The sequence below is a fragment of the Eucalyptus grandis genome, chromosome 5 (genome assembly GCF_016545825.1).
Source record: "Eucalyptus grandis isolate ANBG69807.140 chromosome 5, ASM1654582v1, whole genome shotgun sequence".
In the NCBI taxonomy this organism is placed as follows: Eukaryota; Viridiplantae; Streptophyta; class Magnoliopsida; order Myrtales; family Myrtaceae; genus Eucalyptus; species Eucalyptus grandis.
This window is the reverse complement of record NC_052616.1, coordinates 35,313,088-35,322,745: the sequence shown is the minus strand read 5'-3', so window position 1 is coordinate 35,322,745 and position 9,658 is coordinate 35,313,088.

Here is a 9,658-nt window from a genome sequence, read left to right as displayed (position 1 = left end):
TTGACTTTTGCAATTGATCACCGTAATTGTTTTATCATGTACCGAAACATGTATTTGTCTTTTCTCGGACACGAAACAACGAAACAAACGGGAGAGCCATAACTTTGAAAAGATCAAGTTTTTTTTTTTAGTTTTTGCAGCCATTCATGTATGTACGAGTGCGAGTAAACGAAACGTATTTTATTGTTTGCACACATTTTTTGTTCCAAATATATAGAATGTGCATATTTATTCATAAATACTAGCCAAACATGTGATATGCCGATGTATATAAATAAAAGAAAAGGGATAAAGAAATGCTCAGTCGAGTTTATAGCAGTTCAGCTCTCGAGATCATTCAAGGGTTATGCTCAATCCACTAACTTGAAATCCCATATGAAGGTGGGTTTATAATAGAGTTAATTTTCCTTCACAAATAGAGTGCGCTCTTTTACAAAGTATTTCTCTCTCGCAAGTTTAATCTCTCAATAATTTTGATAGCAAAGTGTGGACAAGAGTTTCTAGCAAGTATAAGTAAAAAATCTATAATGCTTAACGCAATGGGCTACCCTACTTATGGAAAAAAATAAGCTCAACTAGTCATTACAAACATTTCAATAGTTAGAAATTCGACCAGTGGGTTTTCAGAGTGGTTGGCCAAAAGGGGCCGGACACTTGCTGAAATGGGTGAACGAGATTCAAATTTGAATCTAGTGCCAACAGTAGTCAGTCGAGGTCGCCTAAGGTCAAGCGACCTTCGGCGAGGGTCATGCGACCTTGGCGAGGGCTGCCGAGGTCGCTCGACCCTCGTCGGAGTCGCGACCTGGGTGATCGCAATTGACTACTACCATCACCAAATCCGCTCGTCGGCGGTCGTAGCTCTTCAACGGATCGTGGGCGAAGGGTGCGGTCTTTTTCTTTTTTCTTTTTAAATTATATGTATTTTTACAATTTTAAACAAATGAAAATTAAAAAGCTAATATCAATCACTCAAATAAAATTTTCAAATGTGTTTTTTACCAAATGACATTTCTTTCAAAATTGCTTCTCGAAGCGTAATTTATCAAACGGTATTTGCATTTCCCAAAACCCTTTAAGGTAAACTGTTTTGTATTTTCTCAATGAACTTTTTAAATGCTGAACCCAACGCATCAGGAGTGATTGTTAGAAATGTGAAAAGGAGAAGAGTAGCCCCAGACAATCGTAAAGCTAATGAACCGACGAAACAAACGCAAGAGCCGTGACTTTGAAAAAAAAACGCGTACTTTTGTTTTAGCAACCATTCGTGTACGTACGCGTACGTGCGAGTGAACTGAACGTGCCTTGCCAATTTGAGATAAGACCGCAGGAAAAAAAAAAAAAAAAGAAAAAAGGCATTGACCACAAACCAAAGCCAAAGTAATTTTGACCCCATGTCAATAAAGAAAAAAATTGACTTTTCTCAACAAATTTTAGCATCAGAAATAACTTTTTTTTTTTTTTTTTTGTGGCTAATAACTTTTCAATACTAGTATGTTCATGTGTGATGAGTAGTCTTTTATATATATCAAAATGATTTCAGTACATGTACATATGGGTAACTTTTATTCGATGGAAAGTGTTTGGTTCAAACTCACAGTTGCAATTGAATCAAGTTGTCTGACTTTTTGGTTTGATCATATATAAAAGTACATTTGATCCGACTAAACGGTTTTCTGGAAATGTGAAAAGAAAAAGAGTAGCTCAAGATTGTCGTAAAGCTAATGAACCGAAGAAACATCCGCAAGAACGGGAACTTTGAAAAGAACGCGTACTTCTGTTTTAGCAACCATTCGCGTATGTACGGGTACGTTTGAACGCGTACGCGCGAGGGAACGTTCGAACGCGTACGTGCGAGTGAACGGAACGTGCCGTGCCAATTTGAGATAGGCCGAAGAAAAAAAAAAAGGCGTTGACCGCTGACCAAAACAAAGTAATTTCGAGCCATGTCAATAACGAAAAATTGACCTTTCTCAACAAATTTTTGAATCAGAAATAACAATTTTTTATGTGGTTAGTAACTTTTCAGATATTTATTCGTAAATACTATTTAGTCAAACTATGCATATAAATAAAGGAGGAGGGTATGCGTAGCGCCCTAAGAGTGTATGCTTTGGAGCCGGTCCTGTTTTCTTGTCCTAAGCTATAATACCTTTTACTTTTACCAAAAAAAAAAAAAATAAAAAAAATAAAAATAAAGGAGGAGGGTTAGAAAAATGGTCGGTCGATTTTACAGAGGTTCGGTTCTGGAGATCGTTCGGGAGTTATGCTCAGTCTTTGAGCGGCTCTCCGCACCAGTGGTCTCTCTTGCAGGCCTCTGTGGGTTGCCGTTGTTGCCGCTCCCCTCCTTCCCCCTCTTTTTCTTCTTCGCCTTCTTCTCCAGTCCAGGAGAAGCCATATGCTTCTTCCAGTAACCTGAAGATCGATTCAGAGGTGCGTAATCGCTGCTTTAGTCGCTCTTTTCATCTTCCATTTGTGGTTCGGTTTCTGCAAAAAGGAGTTTGGAGTTGGCCCGGCTTCGCTTGAATTCAGAAGATGAGGCGAGAGGAGATTCCTGGGTCTCTGTGTGGCAAAAGAGTTCGAGCTCGCTCGCTTGATTCCCCGCGGGAACTGGTGAGTCCGCTCGATGATCGCCTACCTCTGTTCTTCATTCCCTTTTATGGTAGATGATCTTAATATCTCTATGGCCCACCATTTGATTCATTAAGTGGCTAATCAAGCATTTTCCAATTTGAGTTGCAATAAAAGTAAGAAAGATGAACTGATTTGGGTTGCCTTGTGGTGTCATGTCATTGGCTCAAGGGAAGAAAATAGTTGCTGCACATCATGTTGGTGGAGAGAAAAACACAAAATGTTTGCTATCTATTTTGTGATGGATCTGATAATTTGAAACGCACAAGCGATTGAACATATCTTTCTTTGAACTTTATCTCGAGATTGTTCGCAAATTATGCCGATTATTTAAGTTCGGTCTATCGAGATTTTTTCGAGTTGCGTGTGTCGATCTCGGCAAAACCTCTGCTCTGTCCTTGCTTGCAACATTGTTTGGCCAACGCAGAGAGTCACGTCGTTGGTTATCATCGCGCAACCATCAGGTCTCATCCTCTCTCTCTCTCTCTCAACTTCTGTGTACGTGATATGCGCCACCATCAAGTACTTTTCGTCATTATTGGCTAGTTGCAATCTTGAACACTGTACTGCTCTCAGGAAGCAAGTTAGTTTATAGCCTGGAAGTAAATTTATAGTTATTAAAGAAATTAGAAAATATTGTTAAAGAGTTTATATGATATAACGTCATTTCCTAGAATGACTAATTTCCTTGTTAGATTAATACAGCTAATTCTATTTTCTTTCCTATACGAATTGTTCAGTTGTAATAAATTATAAAGTTAAGTTATTGATTAAGACGTAATTTTTGAATACTTTCTATAGTCCTCTCTCTTGGCTATCTCAAAATATTTATGTATAGCAAGCCATTCTCGTTGAATTTGATCTCAAAATAATGAATTTTATTCTTCGTATGTTATAAATTGGAGCTCTCATATCGGCGTGCATTCATAGTGGGAAAAAGAAAAGGTTTCCTTGAGCCTTGTTGACCCATCAACAATTCTAGTGAAAACTCCCTTGCTTTGATGAAGGAGTGACATTAATGTGAATGTCAATTGCCTGACATTTTAGTGGAGGGGTTTAATTATTGCTTGGCGAAGATGTTAAGGGAATATGTACGTGCTAAAACCTTAAAGATCTATGTGCATAGACTACATTCTCGGTGTTGTCCATAATGTGACTATTGAAAATATCAATCACTGTATAATTAATTCATTCTTCGTTTGTGTATATAGGCCAGGGAAGTCGGCATGGACAATAAGAGAGATCCATTTTGGGGACATGCACAGTGTCTAGGTGACAAATTTAAGTGCAACTTTTGTAGTAGAACATTTACCGGTGGTGTTCCAAGGGTTAAATCGCATTTATCTGGAATTAAACGCCGTGGTATAGACATATGCACCATGGTGCCCGATCATGTTCGAGTTGCCGCTGCTGAAGCAATTTATCCTAACAAAAGAGTCAAGGCTGAAGCCTGCTCAAGTGAGACTGAAGAGACTTTGACCAAAATGCTTTTCAGTAAGGAGCACGTTATGCTGGATAAAATGCTCGTCAAGTTGATCGTGTTGAATGGTCTTGATGCCAATATTGTGCAAAGTCCATCCTTCATTAACTTTTGGAATTACGTGGCTGAACATGGTTCCCATTATAATATCCCCCGTTATTCAGTAGTTAAAGCAAAGTTAGTGCCTGATTTGGAAAAGGAAATTGGAGAGTATGTGACAAAGGTGAAGGAATCATGGGAAACAACTGGCTGCACAATCATCTCTGATGTTTGGTGTGATGAGGAGAGATGCTTTGTTAATATCTTCGCCCATTCTATTGAAGGTATGGTACTATTGAATGTGTTGGATATCCACAAAGATGTGTTAACAAGCACTTTGCTGCAGGAGTTTATATGTTTTGTCAGTGAAGAAATAGGGGCCAACAACATTGTGCAGTATATAACCAAGGACGCTCGAAAAGAAGGGTTAAATCAGGATAAGCCCATTGGCAACTATCGCCACATGTACGGGACTAAATGTGTTGCCCATGAAATACATTTACTCTTTGAGGATATCTACAATGGAAGCGAATGGGTTCGAAAGGTATTTGATGTTGTCACTAAGATTCGGAAGCATCATGACATCTTATCATCAATGAAGCAGTTCACAAACAACTGGGAGAGGAAACAATCATCCACAAACAGCTTTTACTCGAACTATTATATGCTCCGATCAATCATGGAGGCCGAAAGTGAGCTGCGACTTTATTTTGAAAAGGATGAATCAGGCATAGAAGTGGGTGGAATCATTCGCAATTCTGAATTTTGGAGTGAAGGGAAAGTAGTCTTGCGTGCTCTAAAACCGATATTTAAGGTACTTCATCTTGTTGATAGCTACAGCGCTACTTCAGGGTACTTGTATGAAGCTGTGAAAATGGCAGAAGAGGCCATTAAAAAAATACATGACACTGATGTATGTAAGTATCAGGAGTTATGGGAGATTTTCAATCTATGGAAGAAGAAAGTCATTAATCCAATACATGCGGCTGCAGCTTTTCTCAACCCTGCTTACATGCGCAGCGAGAAGTTTGTACTGGATTCTGCAATGAAAAAGGGGCTTGATGTCATACTTGACAAGTTGGTAGGTAGTGAAGAAGGCGAAAATTTTACGGAAGAAATGAACCTCTACCGTAACAAATTGCAAGAGTTGTTCAATCCTATGGCAATGACAATGTTACGAACATCTCACCCTTGTAAGCATCTATTTCTTAACCAATTAACCGCATTGATTGATTATATATTTTATTCGTTTTCAATGTGTAAACTGTATATTAACAGTTGTTTCGTGTCAAGGTGACTGGTGGGAATATTGTGGCGATGTCCTTCCTGTACTAAAGAAATACGCAATTCGAATTTTAAGCCAACCCTGCAGCACTTCGTCCCGCAGGCGGGGTTTGAGTGCATTTGAAACTGCTCAAATCGAGAAGAGGAGGCCACTGCTGCCTGCAGTGATGGACAATTATCCATATTTGAGGACAAATGTGTTTATGATGGAGAATTTCAACGCAATGAAAGAAAAAATTGGGAAGCCACTTGATCTTGAGAAACTAGATGAACTTCCTGATTGTACAGAGTCTATCAATGCTGATTTCACTAGTGATCTATTGAATGAGATCAAAGTTCCTTTGTCAGCCGGAAAGCTAAATTGTTGGTAAGAATCTTTATTGTGACACTTTAGAGATGGTCGCCATTTAAATGCACGCCAAGCTGATTTGTCACCAACAATTTGGCATGATCTACTAGGGTTAGAATCGATTATGACAGTAGTGAATGATAATGTCAATGACGTGTTTTTGCTTCTGTTTTTTCTTTTTAATCTTCTGCCGGAATCCACCATAAGTTTATTTGTAATACTGTTTAAATTTGCAAATTCCTTCCAAGTATATTTCTATGTATCGATGACAGAGACAGGGATGGCGTTAGTTCTTTTGATCATGATATTGCTATCTGTGCGTCTTTTCCATACTTTAAAAGACTAAGTGAGATCAGTGTGTTCAAGCTAGTGATTGCTAAAAGGCCGTAGGTTTTGATAGTCAATTGATTCCGATTATTATGTCAATGTGAATGACCTACTAGAATGATTTCATTTGTTGGATTTGGCCCTTGGCTTGATTTTTTTTTTTTTTGTATGACTGCCGTGGCAAGAATGATGTCCTCTTAGTGGGTGTACTAGGGACTATCTTCTGCAGTGTTGATTTCTCTTGGGTAAATCGTTAGATTTGTCTTTCTATTGACAGGTCTGCATCAGCGAGAAAAGATGATGAGAGGGAAAACCATTTACTTCTTCGTTTTATGACTAAACTACCATCAAGCCTTGTTAAAGGTAATGAGGTTAAGAGTGAGAGAGGAACTCCTATTAATGTCATCTTGGTAGATTCCAATACAGGCAGTGTTGTGCGATCTGGACCCTCGTCAGTGCTAGAGTTGGCAGTGACAGTGCTTAGAGGTAACTTTGATGAAGAAGCTGGTAAATATTGGAATAGAGAGTTCTTTGAGAGAAATGAGATAACGGAGCAAGAGGGGAAGATGCCACTCTTGAATGATGTTCTCCCTATAATCCTTGATAAAGGCATAGGGACATTGGGTGCTATCACTTTTAATGACGTATCAAGCTGGACAAAAAGCGGAACATTCAGGCTTGGAGTCAAAACTGCGTCGGGTTGCTGTGAGGGAATCCGTGTCCTTGAGGGCATATCTAATGCCTTCACGGTGGAAGATGGTAAGTCATTTAAGTTTAGACACTTGATAACATTTTACGCTCTTATGTTCTTTTTTCTTGGCCATCATCGTTAAAGATGGGAAGTCATGATTCAGGTTTAGGCACTTGATGACAATTACGTTCTTCTTTTTCATGACATGAGACATCTGGAACTACATAAAAAAGATACAAAGACTAGGCTAAGAGACTTACAACAACGTCATATTGTTTAATCAGAATCTGGTATACTCTGATTGAAAATAAAAATAAAAAATTAGAGCAAAGCGGATTCTGCAGTTGTCTGGATTTCAGGTTTGGTCGCTGTTTGCAGAATCCATAATCCTGGAAATGGATGGAGTAAGCTTGAAAGAAAGGACAAACGAATGAATAGATGATGCATTGCCAGTCTGAATTTCCTATTTCTGTGAAGTTGAACTGGTGAAACTTCCTCATAGCAAACAACATAGATTTGGAGTTTCTAGGGTGCTTTCTGAATCAGTTGCTTTAGTAATAACTTTTGAAAATGGAATTACTTTGACAGCATTCGTGGCCATTGAATTGACGTGACTTTTTCTTAGAGGAAGCTCTCTTTTGAGCTCATCTGAGATTTATAGTAAACTTTAATTGTCATTTTAGCGTGTTAAGATACGTGTACAGATTTAATTTTATTAGAGCAATAGAATGTGGTATTCAAGTTTGAATTTTTCTAAGCTGTATCAATAAGATAATGACTCACCTAAATCTATGCCAATGCAATTAATATGGCCTATGTTTACTTTGCTTCACCAAATATGATTTAATTTTTTTTCCCTGTTCATTGCTCATATAACTTGGAATGAGAACTATCTTGGAAACTTTGTCACTTTAGAATTTTGCTAGACCACTATCAATTAATTCAAAACTTAAGTTGATAGATGAAAGCATGATTTACATTTAGATAGTATAGCCTTCCCTCCTGCTCATGAATAAGTTGGAATGGGACCTAAGATAAGAGCATGGAAATTGATCGTTGGAGAGACAATAAGGGGTTTGCAGAGATTCAGACAAAGGAGCTGATGCTATGATATCATGTGGAATTTTGTTGGTTCATTATCAACTGATTTAAAAGCTTAAATTATTTGACGAATGTGTGGTTAATATGTAAACATTATAACAACCACCTATCTCCAATTAGTTTTTTGATGCATACAAGCAACAAGATATAGGAGTAATAGTGTCTAATCATTTGAATTGATTAGTAAGCAACTTACCCGAGCATGCTTTCTTTCTGTGTTCTCAGTCAAGAGGACCGATCCAAGTATTTGTGAGGACAGAAACCGGATGCAGAATAATGCACCTGTAGATGGTGGTGATACTCTCTCCAGAACATCTTCCACGGCAGAATTTGTGGGACGCGTAAGGATTTTTGCCTCCTCAATCACCTGCACTCTGCTTTCTCATTCCTCCTTCGTCCTTGGACTGTGAACATGTCCGTTATCGTGTCGTTTTATTGTCAGCTATTGACATTCTGTATGGCTGCCGAAAATATAAATATAATCACTGAGATTCTCGCTACTTGCAGCTGCTACAGGGAGGAGATTTAATTGAACTACCGACGTTATCGTTAAATTCACGATGGCAAACGGGCTTGGGTGATGCGCAAGGAGCAGCTGCTTGCAGCAGAGCGAGCTTCGGTGGAGCGAATGATGGACGTCTTGCTGCCATGGACCCGAGCAGGAGCTCCGGTGATGCGCAAGAATCTGTTGGCAGCGGAGTGAACCATGGATTTCTGCCCGCTGATCAATGATTCTTTTGACGGAAATCTGCGTCTTTGACATTATTGATGCCCTCTATGTTGCAGGATTGTAGTAATTTTTTTTTTTTTCAAAGGATTAGTCATTTGGAATGGGAAACTTGCCTGCCTGTACGATGCACAAAAGCAACATATTTATAGACCCGATTCTTGAAATATGGCATTAGCAAATAATCCCAACTGCTTCTTGGCTTGCACCCTAGCATTACTTTTGACTCCGCAGCAATTAGCTTTGACATGAAACTGGGCATTCAATTCCAATTAGAAAAAATACCAAAAGCATACTTGAATTTTGATCTCAATACGTAAAATATACATCAATTTCTAAAATTACAAGTTTGCTACTTTAGCCCAACTGAATTGACTTAAATAGCCTCACACCATCCAAGCCCTGAAGCTTGCCATCCCCTTCCTCCAATCACATTCGGTGTCGCTGTCTGTCGCCCTCGTAGCTCTACTTCTCACTTCCCCCTCCCTCTCCTCTGCAGCTTCTCTCTCTCTCTCTCTCTCTCTCTCTCTCTCTCTCTATCCATTTGAAATCTGGTCTGCAACTTCGCCTCTCTATCTCGCAGGCGCGAGGGCCTCTGTGGCAGTCGCGACCTTCGAGGTGGCGACGCCATGGCTGACCGCGATCCAAGGTCGTCGTGACGTAATGGGCGACCATGGGTTGAGAGGCAAGTCGCAGCAGCCTGCTTTTGGGCGAGACAGAGATTGAATCGGCAAGGAGACAGCAGTGTCGGAGGAGGCTGGGCCACTCGCCTGAGATCCTGTCGGCGGGAGGCGTCAGTGGGGCTGTGGCGGCTGAGCAAGTGGTGGGTTTGTGCTTTTATTAGCTAGAATTTGGACGGGTTGCGTGTGTGGAAATTAAAAGGGTTATTTTAGAAAAGGAGATGGCAATATTGTAAATAAGGATATCATTTTGTTAAGTTGAGATCCCAAATTAGTAGGTTTAATAGTAGAATTATGTTTTTTGAGCGGAGAATGACACTAGAAATGCCATATGTTATATACGGCACTCACT